This window comes from Sinocyclocheilus grahami, unplaced genomic scaffold (genome assembly GCF_001515645.1).
Source record: "Sinocyclocheilus grahami isolate Dianchi unplaced genomic scaffold, SAMN03320097.WGS_v1.1 scaffold1228.1, whole genome shotgun sequence".
In the NCBI taxonomy this organism is placed as follows: Eukaryota; Metazoa; Chordata; class Actinopteri; order Cypriniformes; family Cyprinidae; genus Sinocyclocheilus; species Sinocyclocheilus grahami.
The window spans coordinates 10,797-30,885 of NW_015506407.1; the positions used below are offsets into that span (position 1 = coordinate 10,797).

General features: G+C 38.2%; 1 pseudogene; it reads right to left on the reverse strand.

Moving 5' to 3' along the window:
- Positions 1-14,193: 14,193 nt before the first annotated feature.
- Positions 14,194-15,472, reverse strand: LOC107568251 (uncharacterized; annotated as a pseudogene).
- Positions 15,473-20,089: the final 4,617 nt, after the last annotated feature.

The window sequence follows — 20,089 nt, forward strand, 5'->3', positions numbered from 1 at the left end:
TTTGAACCATGCTAATGCACTTCCATTAATGCCAACAAAGTTTTCTAGTCTATTCAAAAGAATGTTGTGGTCAATAGTGTAACGCAGCGCTAAGATCCAATAGCACTAATAGAGAGATACAACCACGATCAGATGATAAGAGCAGGTAATTTGTAACTCTAATTAGAGCAGTCTCAGTACTATGATACGGTCTAAATCCTGAACTGGAAATCCTCACAGATACTATTTTTCTCTAAGAAGAAATATAATTGTGAGGATACTATCTTTTCTAGTATCTTGGACAGAAAAGGGAGTTTCGAGATCGTTCTGTAATTAACTAGTTCTTTGGGGTCAAGTTGTGGTTTTTTGATGAGAGGCTTAATAACAGCCAGTTTGAAGGTTTTTGGGACATATCCTAATGACAATAATTAATTAATAATAGCCAGAAGAGGATCTATGACTCCTGGAAGCACTTCTTTTAGGAGCTTAGATGGAATAGGGACTAACATACATGTTGTTGGTTTAGATGATTTAACAAGTTTATACAAATCTCTCTCATCCTCTCCTATAGTAGAGAATGAGTGGAATTATTCCTCAGGTCTATAGCACACTATCTGATGCGTTACTGTAGCTGACGGCTGCATGGTTACAATTTTATCTCTAATAGTATCGATCTTGGAAGTAAAAAAAAAAAAAGTGTAATGTCAAATGTCAATTCAAGTTTATTTAGAAAAATGTTAGCAGTCAAACAAAAAGTTCTCCACAATGCATACGTCTTTCACATACAAATGCAACAACGAATAGATACATAATAATAATAATAATAATTAAAAAATAAATATATATATATATATATATATATATATATATACTGTATATACATATACACATATACATTCAAAAAGTCATAAAAAAGTTTCACCAATATGTCAGCATTGGTGTTCAGGTAGAAAATTGGTGTTCATGATAGAAAATTAGCAAAGGCCTGTAAGTGTTTTGTGTTAAAGCATTACAGGTGACAGTTAATGTAAGACTGTCACCTGTAACGGATGAACACAAACGCTTGCATGCTTTTGCTAATTTTCTATATATATTTTTAATTGACTGCTAGCTCTATATTTTAACTGTCACAGTGGGTTCTAGACACACCAACGCTGAAAAAAAAACACTCTATGATGACAAAATCTAAAAGAGGTAAAGGAGCTTCTCGAAAAGATCTGTGGAACACTGCTGGAGGTAAAGAGATAATTGAAACCTTTTTCCAAACTGAAAACATACTTCATGCAGACACTACATACAACTCCCAAATATGGCATCAATTAGCTAACAGTTTCTTCGGAGAAAACACTCCTAAGAACAGACAATGGCTTTTCATTATATGGACATACAACAGAAGAAATATTAGAACGGCACTGGAAGAGAAAGCAAACAAAAATGAAAATAAACCACAGGAAAAACCACAAATCAAGCCCACAAACAATCCGAACAAAGAAGTAGTTAAATAAGGAGAGAAGGGTGCATTTCTTTTTAAGGGATGTGGACAGACAGACACAGAGTCTGAGAGCTTTGAGGTGATAGAAAATATTGCTGAAATGCCTTCAAGTGAGAGCCACTATCACTCTGAACTGACGACACAAAAGACAAAAACAGGGCAAACAGAACAGGGGAAAAATCATATAGAAACGTGCCACAGATCCCAACAAAATTTCAAATCATACTTCACCCTACTCTTTGGAGGAAAATCCAACCCCTTAAAGGTTCAAATAAACTAAGACAGCCATGGACTCACTATATGTATAAGCAGTTTTGATAGAAAAATCCATGCGGTCCTCTTCGATTCACATACCAGCATGTACGATCTGTAGGGAGCAGAAAGCATCTTTGTGCTTATCTTTCTGTACGTGCTAGATGTGTTTTTCCAAGCTGTTGTGCAAGGTATTCATTTACAATGAAAAATAAACCATCAAAATATCAAGCAGTCATACCTGTGACTGTATGCCCTGCTGGCCAGATTTTGCATCAAAAAACAGATAAATGCTTCCGACCTGCCAGTAATGTCAGAAGGGGGAGAATTGCAAAAGGTGTGCTTTGAGGAGTGAGCACAGAGTACTATGACAGGCTTAAAAACACACCTGTTGAAGAACTGCTTGCTGGAAACATCACTCATAGCCTCAATAAAAACATCCTCAAAGTGGCTTCACATGAAATTAAAAAAGCCATACAACTTCATGACAACATTCTGCTTGAGACACAGCTAATACAGTAAATAATAAGAGAGTGTGACACTGCATCCTATTGTACATCAGGATATGTCCAGCATTTCCAAGTGGATCCTTTTGGGGCGCACCTGTACATGGAGATAGGAATCAGCATATTGGTTAACAGGTTAAAACAAAAACCCCCAATTGCACTTTACTTAGATGCAACAGGAAGTGTGATTTCACAAATTCCACATAAAAAAAAAATCCTATACTACACACTAACCTTGCCAGGTGAAGGAAGAGATGCTCCACCGCTGCCAGTCTGTGAAATGCTTTCTAGTGAACATTCCATTCCACCGATCACATTCTGGTTAATGCCGTTTCTGTTGAGGTTTTTAAAATACTCAAGCACCAACATTCATCAGATTGAGACTGACCACAGCTTGGCTATTATGCAGGCAATACTTTTAGCCTTCAATAAAGAAAGTGTGCCTGCATATCTGGAAAGAGCCTTTGCTATCTCCCAAAACCAAAAAACCTGGGCTGATATTAACTCATCAACTGTGTTGCACCTGTGTGCAGCCCACGTTATCAAATCTGTATCATCCACATTTTAAAAAAAGACAGCAGATGAGGGTCTGAAAAAATTGGCTACCTATGTTTTTGCCAGGTTGCAAAATTCTGTTTCCCTTGATAAAGCTCTTGCTATTTTTAGGCACTTGTGTATTGTTTTGCTTGCAAAACATGCCAGCAAGAGTGTGGCAAAAAGTCTCACCTTTTTGGAGAATATTATCATGGACAAAGATGCCACTGTGAAACACATCTTTGAAGATGATGTCCAAGACAAGTGGGAGATAGACAAGACCACATCAAAAACAATTGGTGGCTGCTCCCCGTTCACCAAAGTGTTCAGGAAAGCTTACAGTGATGTCATATCTGTCCTGAAAGAGGAGAAACGGCAATACAGTGATCCTTATTACTGTCCTGATATGATTGGATACCTTATGGACAATTATATGGTCATATACCCACTTTGGAGCGGGGTTCTACTGGGAAATCTCAAAAGATATTCCAGTGACAAGGCAGAGGCACTTTCTTCACCTCCAAACAGCAACACTAGAGACACTAATTGTCACGTTGAAAAATGGTTTGGGATCGTAAAAACTTCCATACTTTCCTAACACAAACGTCTCAGGCCAGCAGAGTTCATTAGGATTATGTATGGATCTTTAAAGGGGAGATATTTCGAGTACATTCTACAGAACAACCTTCCCGAAGATCTGTTTATTAGACCTCGAAGGCCATCATCCAACATGATCTTTGCAGAGGAGCACTGGGATAAAAGAGAAGGAAAAAGACACAAAGTCAGACAGAAAAAAATCTCACTTTTACAGTGAACCACCTGAAATCCCAAAACCAAAAATGGCAAAAACAGCCCCTACCATTTTCAGTGTTCCTGCTGTTCAAGAAGATGTTCCTTAAAAAAATAAAAAATAAGTAAAAATGTTCTTTAGTGACTTTGCACCTAATATAATTTTTTAACGTCACATTCCCAAACGGATAAACAAATGTCGAACTACAAAAAAGACAGCAATTCAAGGTACAGAAAAAGTAGATGTCTCTGAAGAAGGCATTGCTGAAGAGATAATTAAAGTGTGAGATTTAAAAATAGTTTTGAAATTATTGTGCGTCTAACAAATTTTTTCAAGGTCAAAACTCCTCTACAAAGTGACATTCCCAAACCTGAAACCAAGTTTAAAAAGACTCCATTAAAAAAGGCTACTGAAACAAAACACGAAAAATATGTTTCAGTAGAACGGGTTTCTGAAGAGCTAAATATTTACAATAAATACAATTTTGCAGTACTTAAGCTTCTACTGACAGAACTTTTACAGGTCCAAACACTCTGGGAATGTGAAGACAGCGAACAGATTGTTGCTATTATTAGGGCTGACCAGTACAAATTCGACATCATTTTACGGCACACCGAGTTTTTGACTCTCCAACCACATGAGAGATTATGTGGAGAAGTAAGTGCAGTGTTGCAATAATTGTAAGGCCAAGCCTATCATTTTAACCTCTGATATTAATAATTTTTTATTCTGAGTATGATTAGGGCTGACCAGTACAAATTCGACATCATTTTACGGCACACCGAGTTTTTGACTCTCCAACCACATGAGAGATTATGTGGAGAAGTAAGTGCAGTGTTGCAATAATTGTAAGGCCAAGCCTATCATTTTAACCTCTGATATTAATAATTTTTTATTCTGAGTATGGGTTGCCATAAGTGGCCATCACATCACTCACTCATACTTTTAGATTTCTTTCAAAGTAGTTGAAATATTATATTATATTTGCAATCTTAATATAATCTCATTATATTATATTATGATTTTTAAAAAAATATTTTCTTTCACTTGAGAAATTTCAACAAACCTTAGCATTGCTGTACTGTGAAATTATTAAGGTCATGGAGAGTTGCATTCAGTCAGTCTTAAACAAGTTTGACAGGTCTGCGAACTTGTACCAACTCAACCACTATACCACTGGTGTGATATTGCATGGACAGATAGACCAAGTGGCTAGACAGGGTTTTAAAGATGTAAGTATATTATAAAAAAATTTATATATTCTGAAATACGGTAGTATGTTTGATGTACTTTTTAAATAATATTCAGAATGAGGTTGAATCGCCTAGGAAAAGAACAACTGGTCAATATTCATTGGAAAATTGGCCAAATAGAGCATGCAGTTCAACAAGATGCAACCAGCTGTGGAGTGTTTGTCCTACAGGTATTTTTAAAGATCTACTACTTGTACAATACATATGATACAAGGCCATAACTATGTTATTGGGGGCCCCAGTGTACATTTTTTATTTAATTTAAAAAAAAAATACAATTAATTTAACTTTTTTCAATTATACAAAAATTCTGAAGCTGAAGACAGGCGTGTTTTTAATAGTTTTAATTTAGCCCTACTGTCAGCCCAATTAAAAAGCTATTATTAGCTTTCTCTCTCTTCTGGGTTTGTCTAACAAAATTAAAGGTAAGCATGTTTATCTGATTTTTTTTTTTTAATTTACAAAAGCTTTTATTTACAAAAATTCACCTATTTACAATTACATAGCCTCAAGTAACAAGTAAAATATCAAGTTGCAACTCAATACAAATCAATAAAGTGTAAAAAATAGTCACATGTAATAGAGTCACATTTTTAGTGTTTTTATGGAATAAAGCACATATTTAACCAAGTTTATTGTGGATTGCACTTTTGAGATACTCCCTAACTTGACGTGCCCAAGTGAGAGTTGTGAGGACTTTTTCCCTTCAGATGCTTAGAACAATTACATAATTGAATAATATTATTATTAATTTTGATATTATACTTTTAAATGTGATCTGAACGAGATACAGCATGATCCATGAGTATTATGCGATTGCATATAAATTAATGCTGAAGAAAAGATTGAATGTCTTACGAATGTCCAACATAAAACCAACTTTACCGCAGTGATAAAACAACATGTTTCCCAATCAGGACATCTCAGTGAAGGTAAGGCTACAAGAGGGAAGCCATGCTTTCCTCTTACCAAACAGCTCTATCTTCTTCTACCACCTAACTGTATTTAAATTTAGCATAAGAGAACCATAGTGTCCTGAGAGTGTCCAGAGTCATGTACAAAACATTGTGATTCTTAGATGTAGCATATCCCTGGCGAAAATCTGTTGGCATGCAAAAAATACTCACAAATGTTTTAGCACAGCTATTTATACACATAGTATGAGAAATACAGAGTTCTAGCATGAAACTCTAGATGGCGCAGTCAAATAGGTCTAACTCAATCTGACCTAATTACATAATCACATGGCACAGCTGATTGGTTCTCTCCTGTATCGGTAGCCAATGAGCTCGCTGCTCAACATTCAAATATATGACTAGTGCTTGCCGTAGCAGTTGCAGCTTGCTTCAGTACAGCGAAATCAACATCTAAAATAAGTGAATGCTCTTCTAATCCATATTGCTGTGTGTATTGCGTGGTCTGCCTAATTGGATTAAAAAATGAGCAACCATAATCAAGTTTAAGCGTCATGTTAGCAGTTTGCATTGTACGCAGGAGCAAATATTAAGCATATTAGCAGCAGCATTTAGTATCTGTGTTTATACAGCTGGAGCAAAACGCAGTTTAGAGCATATGTAATTGTTCTGAGGACACGCCGATAGTAACAGACATGAAACAGGTTAAATGAAATAAGCATTCTTGTGTATGAATTTTAAAGGGGGTTCGCCATATACATTGGCGATTATCCCAATGTTCACGTTCATTATTTCTAAGGTCGATGTTTTCATTGTGATGAGTGTGTGGTTGATTTCAGCTGCACGCAGCGTCAGAAGCATGCGCTTATCGCAGTCATATCAATGACAGTGTTGCGGGAGATGCTGAAGATCACTATCTACGGCTGTAACAGTTAGTTCCGAGTGAAATGCATTATGGCTAGTGTATTTCGGAGAAATGTGCTCATGCGACGACGTATGCTCTCGCAGTGCTGTGAAATTCAGAAAACGGAGACATTCTGCTTTTATTTCAGTTCATTCAGGTCAGTCCAGGGGATTTTTGTGCACTGTAACTTTGACAACTTTTATCTGCACGAGAGAGTAAAATGGCATCAGCTAACTTGTCCGTCTCATCATTGCACGAACATGAATTAACAAGCTGTTACGCTGCTGCTGGGACTGATGAAGTGGAGAAAGTAACAGCAGTTATCAAATTACTAAATTATGATATTTGCTCAGGTGGGTGCTGAGGTCTTATCTATCGGATTGCAACGCATATCCATTTTGTTAATTAAACATTACACATAGTGCGCGTCTAATTAGAGTTAAGTCAGTCGGCGTAGTAGCCCAGGCTCACATAGTCATAGCCCACTATTGTTAAGCCGGTCGGCGTGGTAGCCAAGGCTCACATAGCCATAGACCACTATTGTTAAGCCAGTCGGCGTGGTAGCCAAGTAGAGAATAGTACCAAGATGATCGACAAAGTAGTCCGTGTGACATCAGTGGTTCAACAAAAAAGTAACGAAGCTACGATGACGTCATCACGCCGGATCTGGGTTAGCGCCGGCACCGCCACACACATGGTACTGTCATGAACGCACGTCCAAAATGACGCAGTAGAGATGAAAATGTGGAATAAAGTCGTTATTTTTGTTTTCTTTGCCCAAAAAAGTATTCTTGTAGCTTCGTAACTTTACTGTTGAACCACTGATGTCACACGGACTACTTTGTCGATCATCTTGGTACTTTTCTGGACCTTGAACATGGTAGTTTCCTTGCTGTCTATGGGAGGGTCAGAGAGCCCTCATATTTCATCAAAAATATCTTAAATTGTGTTCCGAAGATGAACGAAGGTCTTATGGGTTTCGAATAATATGAGGTTGAGTAATTAATGACAGCATTTTCTATTTGTGGATGAACTAACCTGAAATATTTTCGGTCTTATCCTTTTCTGTCAGTTTTAGGGACAAAAAGTTCCTAAAACCAGATAAATTGTAGGACACTGACAACATAATTTTATATAATTAGGTTAATAATTATGTTAGTTACAACATAAAAAGATCTAAAGATACATACATGTGGACATATACATTTTTGTGCTGCAAATAATAATTTGAAACTAATTTGATACTGACCTATGACGTCCTGTGACATGACATTCATCTGAATTTACATCATCTCATGGATGTAACAGTAAAACAGTTCAGCTCACAGATGAAGACTAAGCTGTAATGCAGGCAAAAATATTTCACAAATGCTTATAGATCAATCAAATCGTTAAAAATGCTTATAAATAATTAAAGATTTTGGTAACACTTTACAATAATGTCTAATTTTTTAAACATTAGTAAATGCATTAACATGAACTAACAATGAACAATATATTTTACAACATTTATTAATGTTTGTTGATGCTAGTTGATCAAAATGTTCATTGTAATTCACAGTGCATTAACTAATGTTAACAGATACAACTTTGAATTGTAATGTTTAAGTTTTGAATATTAACTAACATTAATAAATGCTATATAATTATTGTTCATGTTAATTAATAATTTGACTCTCATGTGATACTGACCTTTGCCATCTTCTGATATGACATGCATCTGAATTGTCTTATATCTTTAAAGTGCAATATCCAAACTCTTCATTTTTTTTTACATATGGAGAATTGTCATTCTGAGGAAACATGCTAACTTTCATACACTTGTAAGGATAAAAGAAACTCAGATACTTTGATCTTCTGAGACAGACAATACACACACAGTGCATTAACATACAGACATCTGTTTCCGCATCTCACTGAGAGAAAATGCGGGAAAAAGTCTCTCACATATGCATTGGTTCCTCCTCATCCCATTCCTTCCCCGCACCCATCCTTCTCTTCACCCAGCTCACTCAGAATGGTCAATGGTAGAATATAATGTTCTATATGAATGCAAATAAGATTTACAGTCATGTTTGGTATAATTTGAATAGTCTCAGGGCGAATGGTACAATGGTCTTAATCTTACAAAAGTAGACTAAAAGATAATACATATCCTAAGAGTTAAGAGATACTTTGATTACTGTAGAGGGTCATTCCATGCAAATTACCTTCTGTTCCCATTGAGGTGCAAACAACCCAGGTCTGGGACCTGGGTTAATGCAAATTCCAATTGTTTGTACATGCTTCCATTTGGGGGATGTTTTATCTTGGTTTTGTATTTAAAGGATTGCAGCAAAAGGGTCGGGGCGATTCTGTAGCCAGAAAGCCCGTAGTATGAAGTGTGTCCACATACTTCATACTATGCATTTTTCTAAAAGTCAGGAATGCATCTTACTCTTAGATTCGTCTTTGAGAATTTGATGTCTTGTATCGATTTGATATCTTCGAATTGGCTATGTAATTGGCATAATACATATTTACCTGACTGATAATAAATTGTTACATTTGATTTATTCTGACTTACTCTGAAATTATTTCTCAAGTAGATTAAGTGAAGGCATATGTTTCCGCAAATCTGCGTCCAGGCTTAAGTGCATACTAAATCTCAGGTTAGATGGAGCATAGGGCACATCAGGTGAGATGATAGATTTCTGACTAACTGCGTGATCTTAGTTAAGTTGTACTCAGTTGCGTTAACTATGGGGGCTAGTCATAGTACTGGTCATAACCGCTGGTTATTGTCTCAACTTTAATTAAGTTGTACATAGTTATATTAACTATCGGGGGCTAGACAAAGGGTTCTAGCAGAACCGCTGATTATCGTTTTGAGCTTTAACTACTGGTCATAACCACTGGTTATTGTATCAACTTTAATTAAGTTGTACGTAGTTATATTAACTATCGGGGGGTAGACAAAGGGTTCTAGCAGAACCGCTGATTATTGTTTTGAGCATTAATTAAGTTGTACATGGGTAACTGTAGGGGGCTAAACAGAACTACTTTTTAAAGAATGGTAAGCATGGGCGACCCATTAAATAGTATTACTCAGAACCTCTGGCTAAGGATCAGACTGGCGAGTTTGTGATCGTGGGGCCCAAGCATAATGGCCGCCGTGAGGCACCCTGAGCGACATAGATTCCTAATGAACGAGTAAATATAAAGTAAAGAGTTAACTAGAATAATCAAATGTCAGAATAATTAGAGACCAACAAACAACCAATTTGCCTTTCAACCTAAATTTGAGGTCATACTAAAATGGAGTCAGATTTGAGTTAAACCTAAACTGAATAACTGAAAAGACCGAACACGCAAGAAACCTTCATCCACCACTGGATACCTTCCTTGGGCCAAGTGCGTGGACCTTACACACTGAACAAAATTATAAACTCAACCCCATTTTTCATGAGCTGAACACAAAGATCTAAGACTTTTTCTATGTACACAAAAGGCATATTTCTCTCAAATATTGTTCACAAATCTGTTCTAAATCTGTGTTAGTGAGCACTTCTCCTTTGCCGAGATAATCCATCCACCTCACAGGTGGGGCATATCAAGATGCTGATTAGACAGCATGATTATTGCACAGGTGTGCCTTAGGCTGGTCACAATAAAAGGCCACTCTATAATGTGCAGTTTTATCAAACAGCACAATGCCACAGATGTCAAAAGTTTTGAGGGAGCGTGCAATTGGCATGCTGACTGCAGGAATGCCCATCAGAGCTGTTGCCCATGAATTGAATGTTAATTTCTCTACCATAAGCCGTCTCCAAAGGCGTTTCAGAGAATTTGGCAGTACATCCAACCGGCCTCACAACCGCAGACCACGTGTAACCACACCAGCCCAGGACCTCCACATCCAGCATCTTAACCTCCAAAATCGTCTGAGACCAGTCACATAGACAGTGACGAGATCCTGAGGCCTATTGTTGTGCCATTCATCCACGACCATCACCTCATGTTGCAGCATGATAATGCACGGCCCCATGTTGCAAGGATCTGTACACAATTCCTGGAAGCTGAAAACATCCCAGTTCTTGCATGGCCAGCATACTCACCGGACATGTCACCCATTGAGCATGTTTGGGATGCTGTGGATCGGCGTATACGACAGCGTGTTCCAGTTCCTGCCAATATCCAGCAACTTCGCACAGCCATTGAAGAGGAGTGGACCAACATTCCACAGGCCACAATCAACAACCTGATCAACTCTATGCGAAGGAGATGTGTTGCACTGCGTGAGGCAAATGGTGGCCTTTTGTGTACATAGAAAAAGTCTTAGATCTTTGAGTTCAGCTCATGAAAAATGGGGGCAAAAACAAAAGTGTTGCATTTATAATTTTGTTCAGTATAATTGTATAATACTCAGGGGCCAACAAAAATGAAAAACCATCAGACATATATGATTGACAGATGAAGACTGTAATACCAAGGATGACCAGCAGATGGTGTCATAGGATAAAAAGTATTTTAACCCTAAATCCTATTCCGCTAATACTCAGTGTATCAGAATTAAAATAACTGCATAGAATCAGTTGATATGCACTGTACTGTCAATATAGTCTTATATAATTGTTTCGCAAATGCTTATAGATCATTAAAATATTATTTTAAATGCATATACCGGTAGATCATTCAATTATTTTTAAAATTGCTTATAGATCATTAACATTAATGCATTAACTAACATGAACTAACAATGAACGATATATTTTTACAGAATTTATTATATTTTGTTAATGTTAGGTAATAAAAATGTTTATGTCCATCTCCTAAGATAAGAAATATTTTAAGCCTGAAACTGTACTACACAGATGTACTGTACGGGTAATACAGTTTTATATAATTATTTCACAAATGCTTGTAGATAATTGAAAGTTTTGGTAACACTTTACAGTAAGGTCTCATTTGTTAACATTAGTTAATGCATTAACTAACATGAACTAAAATTAAAAAATATTTTTACTGCATATTATACATTTTGGTAACACTTTATAATAACTGCACTCTATGAATCATTAGGTAAGCATTAGTAAATAGTCAGTTCATCCTTTATAAAGCCTTGTCCCAGCATTAATAGTCATTAGTAAGCAGTTTATAAATACAGCTATAAATGCCTTGCTCTTGATTTATAAGCACATCTACTACAAAGGAAATTAAAGGCTCTGTTATCTCCCTAACAAACAAAAAATAAATAAATACATTTTTATAAATAAAAAATAAACAAACACAACACAGAGGTATACAGAACTCAGAAATATTTATTTCAAGATGCAATCAAATTAAACTGTAAACTTGAATTTTTTTTCTATGAAATTGCAGAGGTTTATTTTTCATTTTTTATCAAGCGTACAGCTGTACAGTTTCATTTTTTGCATCTTGAAAAAATATATCTGTGTTCTGTGTCCCTCTATGTTGTGTTTAACCTTTCAGTTTGGAAGATAAATGATCCTTTAAATCGCCTTTGTAAATGCTTTACAAGGTATAAATAGTCCTCACTTTAGATGAGCTCACAAAAATAGATGGCTGGCAACTACTAAATGTTTTATAACAACCTGACTTAATCATGAATTACAGCAGGAATATGTGTCAATAAAGCAGTTATTAACACACTGAGCAACTATTATCATGTGTCTAAATAATAAGATTTATATATGGACATTTAAATAGCTTATTAATCATTTATTTACACTTTCTTAATGATCTTATGAACCACTGACAACTCCTAAATAACTGGTTTGTAAATAACGTAATAATTTAGAAATTATAAATTGATCATTAATAAAGTATGAAAATACAATTATTAAACATTATAGGTATGCTCAAGAACAAAACATTTATAGCTGTATATATAAACTGCTTACTAATGCCTATTAATGTTGGAACAATGCTTTATAACGGATTAATTGACTATTTACTAATGCTTAACTAATGATTCATAGTGTGCAGTTATTATAAAGTGTTACCCAAATGTGTGTGTTTTTTAATGTTTTAAAACCATTGTTAATTTTTGATACTGTAAATTCTAAAGATTATTTCAGCTTACAAAATGCACTGATTGTGTTTCAGACGTTGCTACGGGTCATTGCTCAACACTCTTCACCATCAGTTTGGGTCCACAACAGAATTGATGACTGGTGGAAAATTGTCGTTCCTGGTTTTACAGATAATCAGTGGATCCAAAACTTCTGAATGTCCAGAGAGACTTTTCAGTAAATCTGTCAACGTCTGAAGCCAGCGTTGGATAAAATGGACACAAACTATCATCTGTCTGTGCCTCTCCAAAAAAGAGTTGCTGTTGCGGTGTGGAAACTCGCAACTAACGCAGAGTACAGAAGTGTTGCACATCTGTTCGGAGTTGGCATTACAACTGCCTGTGACTGTGACAAAGACTTCTGCTCCTCTGTTGAAACCATCCTGTTGCCTGAATTCATTCATATGCCAAATGCAGAAAAGCTGAAAGAACTGTCCCTTTACTTCGAGCAAAGATGGGGGTTACCCCAATGTGTGGGGGCTATTAATGGCTCCCACATTCCTATTCTGGCTCCCCAGGAATTCCACAGAGAATATTTCAATCGAAAGGGGTGGTATTCCATTGTCTTGCAGGCAGTTGTTGATGGAAAAGGTTTATTCTGGAATGTTTTTGCATTATGGGAGCTGGCTGAAAGAGGAAAGTTGCTCTCACAGCAATTTAGGAATGTCAGTGGACAAGAAGTTGGCCATTACATCATTGGCGATGCAGCGTATACACTGACAAGCTGGCTCATGAAGCCTTTTTCTGACAATGGTGTCCTGACACAACAGCAAGAGGTAGGTAACCACAAAACAAGCAAAGCAAGAGTTGTGGTTGAACATGCATTTGGCCGACTGAAAGGAAGGTGGAGATGTTTGCTGAAACACAATGACTGCAACCTGGAATGGGTCAAGTCCATGGTGCTCACTGGCTGTGTACTTCACAACCTCTGTGAGAGCCATGGCGAGGAGTTTAGAGAGGAGTGGTGTGTTCCTGTCCCTTTCCCCCAGCCAGATGTGCAACAACAGGCACCTGTTGCAGAGACTGTAGGGGTTTGAGTGCGTGCTGCCTTGATGCAGCATCTCAACCAAATACAAATATAAACATTAAACTGAGTTTGCCTAGGCCACAGTTCTCACCGGTATGTTTTATGGCAGGACATACTTTAATTTTACATATCCTAATTCCTAAACAAATAACTCCAATAAATAAACCGCATAACAAACTTGTATTTAAGATATTTTATTTTAAAAACGTATGTAAAATACACATCTTCTGGAATAAAACAATGTCTTTGTTTGTCTCTACACACACAGATGGACTTAAACTTGAAAGTGCAGTCCACAATGCAAAACAATGTGCAAAGAGCGTAAAAAAAAAAGTTGGGTTTGTTCAGTCCACATCAGGGTGACGCAGGCTTTGTGTGCTCTACACACACAGATGGACTTAAACTTGAAAGTGCAGTCCACAATGCAAAACAATGTGCAAAGAGCGTAAAAAAAAAAAGTTGGGTTTGTTCAGTCCACATCAGGGTGACGCAGGCTTTGTGTCCCTGCTACAAGTCTGTTCATGGTGATCAGAAGGCCCTCCATGAAAGCAGCCTGTTGGCGCCTTGCCTCTGCCACCTCTGCCCACAGCCACTCATGCTCTTCCACCTCTCTTTGGGCCTGTTCCTTTAGCATATCATCAAGGCTTTGCATTTGTACATGGCTTTGTCTGCGGTCTTCCTCCTCTTGTTCCATCATTTCTTTAACAAGAGTCAGGACACTCATGTCACCCCTTTTTCTCTTTCCTGGCAGAAGAGAAGATATTTAGTACATTGTTATACATTCTGTGAATATACTTCCACATATATAATATACTTATACATACACTTCAACATGAATTCAATTTTATTAACTAGTCTGACAGGTGAAGGACAGCTAGGGCGGCTGGGGGTGCTGGACGCAGTGGGACGACTAGGGATGCACGAGTAGCAGAGAGGTCCAGTATATCGACATCTGCAGTGATATTTGCCTCAGCCACCAAAGAGGACTCTGGTGCAATCTCTTAAAAAAAAACACAAAAAACTTTAGGCTCAGAATCACAAAGTTCTTTTTGAAACATTTGTACACAGGTTAACATGTAATTACTCTAAAGAATAAGCTTTTCACCTTGTTGGTATATAATTAATTTCCAGCTAGTATAAAGGGCTGAAACATTTGCTTTGTAAGTAATGTGATATGTGTTCACTTATTAGAAAGTAACACTAAATAGCATAGCTAATAGCACACTAAATAGTGCCCCCTTGTATAGTGCAGAGAACTACTATCTGTGATCTTTTAAGTCATATAAAATTGCAAAATCAGCAAATGTCTAAATTATATGAATCTAACTGTTAATTATACATGAACCACTAACCTTCAGCGATGGCTTCGGTCGGTAAAGTTGAGCTCGCCATGTTGAGTGTCTCCACAAGCCCCACAGCATAATCTTTTGTCCCCGCATTACCGACATAAGCCGGTCTGTGGCCAAGGATACCATCAAGAAGCAGATACCATTTGCTAGTTTTTCGGTCCGATCCACCCTTGTTGTTGTGGTCTTTAATTTTTTGTAGTCCTGCTTTAGTTTCTTGATTTTTTCACAGCACTGCTTTGCTGTGTGATAAATGCCCAATGCTGCTAGCTGAGCAGAAATACAGATGAAAATTCTCATGTTTCGCTTGGTTCCTTCAATATCGAGTTGAATTTCCTCCGTAGCATAAATGTTTAGAAGTGCTTGAACTTCGGCGTAAGTCCTTTTATTGCTGTTTTCCATTTTGTAGTCTACTGTAAACTGCTCTGTGAATAATAAACTGTTGTGTGTTTATCCAGCTTTTTAAAAATGGCAGGTTTTCACATGTGCGTTCGGCCAATCAACACACACTTACGTCACTGGTAGTTCCTATAGCGTGGGTTTAGACCCTACTCTGAAGTAGGAGCTAATTTGGTTCCTGAAAAAGGAGTTCCTAATTAATAATAAAAATTAATGCATTTAGCAGACGCTTTAAAGCGACTTACAGTGCATTCAGGCTATACATTTTTTTTTACCAGTATGTGTATTCCATGGGAATTGAACCCACGACCAACCTTTTACACTGCTAACGCAATGCTCTACCACTGAGCCACAGCATCCAGCCCCAGTGGAGCTGGATGAGTCAGAGAAAACCAGAGGGGACAGTGCGAAGTCTCTTGAGTAGCAAACAGATCCCCTTGTCCTCTGTAAAACTTTCTCCATATCTGCTCCACCACTTCTGGGTGGAGTCTCCATTCCCCGGGCCTCAGCCCCTGCCTCGACAGGATTTCTGCTTCCCGATTGAGGTGCCCTGGGATATAAACTACCCTCAGTGAGAGCAGCTTCCCCTGGGCCCACAGAAGGATCTGGCGCACCAGCCTGCAAAGGGGGTGCGAATGCAGACCCCCCCCTGCCGATTTATATAGGAGACCACCGATGTGTTGTTTGTGCAAACTAGCACATGATGGCCTCTCAGATCTGGGAGAAAATGTTTCAACGCTAGAAACACAGCCAGAATTTCCAGGCAATTTATGTGCCACATGAGATGGGGACCCTACCACAGACCTTGGGCGGAATGGCCACTCATGACCGCCCCCCCAGCCTGTGAGGGAGGCGTCCGTTGTTAGCGTTACACGCCGACAAGGAGCCCCCAACACGGGGCCTTGTGACAGGAACCAAGGTTTCTTCCACATGTCTAAGGCCTGTAAGCCTAGCCGCATGACTTTGATCATGCGAAATGGGTTGCCCCTCGGGGAAAACCCTTTGGTCTTGAGCTACCACTGCAAGGGTCTCATGTAAAGCAGGCCAAAAGGTATCACGTTGGACGCAGCTGCCATCAGACCCAACAGTCTCTGAAACTGTATGACAGTGAGTGACTGGCCTTCTCTTACTCTCTTGATTGCCGTGAGGATCGACTCGATCCGAGCTGGAGACAAACGTGCCTGCATCGTGGTCGAATCCCACACTACGCCTAGATAAGTGGTCCTCTGTACTGGAGAAAGCACACTTTTCTTTGCATTTAGTCTTAACCCCAACTGTTTCATGTGGGCGAGAACGACATCTCGATGTCGAACCGCTATCTGCTCCGATTTAGCTAGTCAACCAATCATCGATGTAATTGAGTATGCGGAAGCCCTGGAGTCTCAGTGGAGCCAGAGCAGCATCCATACATTTGGTAAACCTGTGGGGTGAGAGTGCAAGGCCGAACGGAAGAACTCGATATTGGTACGCTTTGCCCCCGAAAGCAAACCTCAGGAACTTCCTGTGTTGAGGAAGGATGGATATATGGAAATATGCGTCCTTCAGATCTATCAACACAAACCAGTCCTCTGACCTGATCTGAGACACGACTTGATTGAGTGTGAGCATTTTGAACTTGAGTCGCATGACTGAGCGGTTCAAACCTCAGGAACTTCCTGTGTTGAGGAAGGATGGATATATGGAAATATGCGTCCTTCAGATCTATCAACACAAACCAGTCCTCTGACCTGATCTGAGACACGACTTGATTGAGTGTGAGCATTTTGAACTTGAGTCGCATGACTGAGCGGTTCAACAGACGCAGATCTAAAATCGGACGCAACCCCCCATCCTTCTTTGGAACGATGAAATACCAGCGGTAAAACCCTGACTCCCTGTCATGAGGCGGGACCACCTTGATGGCCTCCTTCCTCAAAAGAGTGTCCACTTCTCGTTCCATAACCAGAGCCTGCTCAGGGCCCACCAGAGTGGGAAACACCACGTTGAATAGAGGCGGGCAAGATCCGAACAGTGCGTAGGACCCATTGTGACACATTTTGCAGAAGCTTCCACGCTGCCAGACACATAGAGTGCTTACTGAACAACAGAAGCTGCCGCTGTCTCCACCGCATGTGGTTTTATACTTCCTGGTCCCTACGTCATTTCCGCCGGTGAGGTCACCCGGGATTCCCTCGGAAAGATTACACACATGTTTCAGAGCGTGGGAACACAAGGGCATTCCCAAAGCATTTTGCGATGCAGCTCGAGTTCCTGAAGGGGAACATCATTGAGGCTTGAGGTGATGAAATGTTTTTATAAAAAGTTCTTCTAATGTGATGGTTTAACAAAGATAGAACATTTTATCCAAAATATTTTTAGGATGTTTTGAGGATGTTGTTGAAGTAACAGATTATACAATGTTGTCAATAAAACATTGGCACAATGTTTCAAGATAACACATAAAGAACATTCTCTCAGCCACATTAGCAGAACATTATAAGAACATTATTGATGCCTGAGGTGATTAAATGTTTTGCTTAAAACGTTCTTGTAATGTGATGATTTAACAAAGTCAGAACATTTCCCCGGAAACATTTTTAGGATGTTTTGAAGATGTTGTAGAGGTAACAGATTATACAATGTTGTCAATAAAACATTGACACAATGTTTCAAGATAACACACAAAGAACATTCTCTCAGCCACATTAGAAGAACATTATAAGAACATCATTGAGGCCTGGGGTAATTAAATGTTTTGTATAAAACGTTCTTGTGATGGTTTAACAAAGATAGAACATTTTACTTTCAATATTTTAAAGATGTTTTGAGAATGTTGTTGAGGTAACATTATACAATGTTCTCAAAAACCCATTGGCACAGTGTTTCAAGATAACAAAGGAAGAACATTCTCTCAGCCACATTAGGAGAACGTTATAAGAACATCATTGAGGCTTGAGGTGATGAAATGTTTTGTATAAAACGTTCTTATAATGTGACGGTTTAACAAAGAAAGAACATGTCACCTGAAACATTTTGAGGATGTTGTTGAGGTAACAGATTATAAAATGTTCTCAAAAACACATTGGCACAATGTTTCAAGATTACAAAGGAAGAACATTCTCTCAGCCACATTAGGAGAACGTTGTAAGAACATCATTGAAGCCTGAGGTGATTAAGTACTTTGTATAAAACGTTCTTGTAATGTGACGGTTTAACAAAGATATAACATTTTACTTTCAGTATTTTAAAGATGTTTTGAGGATGTTGTTGAGGTAACAGATTATACAATGTTCTCAATAAAACATTGGCACAATGTTTCAAGATAACAAATGAAGAACATTCTCTCAGCCACATTAGGAGAACATTATAAGAACATCATTGAGGCCTGAGGCGATTAAATGTTTTGTTTAAAATGTTCTTCTAATGTGACAAAGATAGAACATTTCCCCTGAAACATTTTTAGGATGTTTTGAGGATGTTGTAGAGGTAACAGATTATTCAATGTTGTCAATAAAACGTTGGCACAATGTTTCAAGATAACAAATGAAGAACATTCTCTCAGCCACATTAGCAGAACATTATAAGAACATCATTGAGGCCTGAGGTGATGGAATGTTTTGTATACAACATTCTTCTAATGTGATGGTTTAACAAAGATATAACTTTTTACCTGCAATATTTTGAGGATGTTGTTGTGGTAATAATTATACAATGTTGTCAATAACACATTGGCACAATGTTTCAAGAAACAATGTTTTCTAACAATAACTGACTGATTGAAAGGAGGGAAGAAGCGCTTCCAATCATTGTGTTCTTGTTAGCAATGGTTACCTCCAAAGAAACACGTGCAGCCATCATCGCTTTGCATCAAAATGGCCTCACATGCAAAGAAATTGCTACAAAGAATATTGCACCTGAAAGAACAATTTACCGGATCATCAAGAACTTCAAGGAGAGAGGTTTGACTGCAGTGAAGAAGTCTTCAGGATGTCCCAGAGTATCCAGCAAGTGCCAGGACCGTCTCCTCCTGAGAAGTCAGCTACGGAATCGTGTCACCGTAAGTGCAGAGCTTGCTCAGGAATGGCAGCAGGTTGGTGTGAAAGCATCTGCACGCACAGTGAGGCCAAGACTTCTGGACAATGGCCTAGAGTCAAGAAGGGCAGCAAAGAAGCCACTTCTCAAAAAAATTTCAAGGACAGACTGAAATTCTGCAGGAAATACAAGGATTGGACAGCAGAAGACTGGTGCAAAGTTATTTTATCTGATGTAGCTCCCTTCCGACTGTTTGGTACATCTGGAAATCAATAGTTCGGAGAAGTTTTTTTGCCAATAAAAGCCTTTAAAACTTCTGATATGCTTATCACTGTTTTTCAGTATACCATAGAAACGTGGAAAAATAATCTACAAATCAGTGGCGGCTCCTGCCAGTTCTCTCAGGGGGGGCACGTGTTTGCATGATTAATGAAAGATAGGTCACCCATTCAATTGATAAATTAACGGCTAGTTAAAGATGTAAAGGAGTTTCCTTTTAACTACTATAGTATTAATTAAAAATAAACTGACTCTAACAATCAATCTCTTGCTCTCCTTATGTTTCTATATGCGTGTTAACACAATTCAGCAGCAAATGAAGACTGAAGC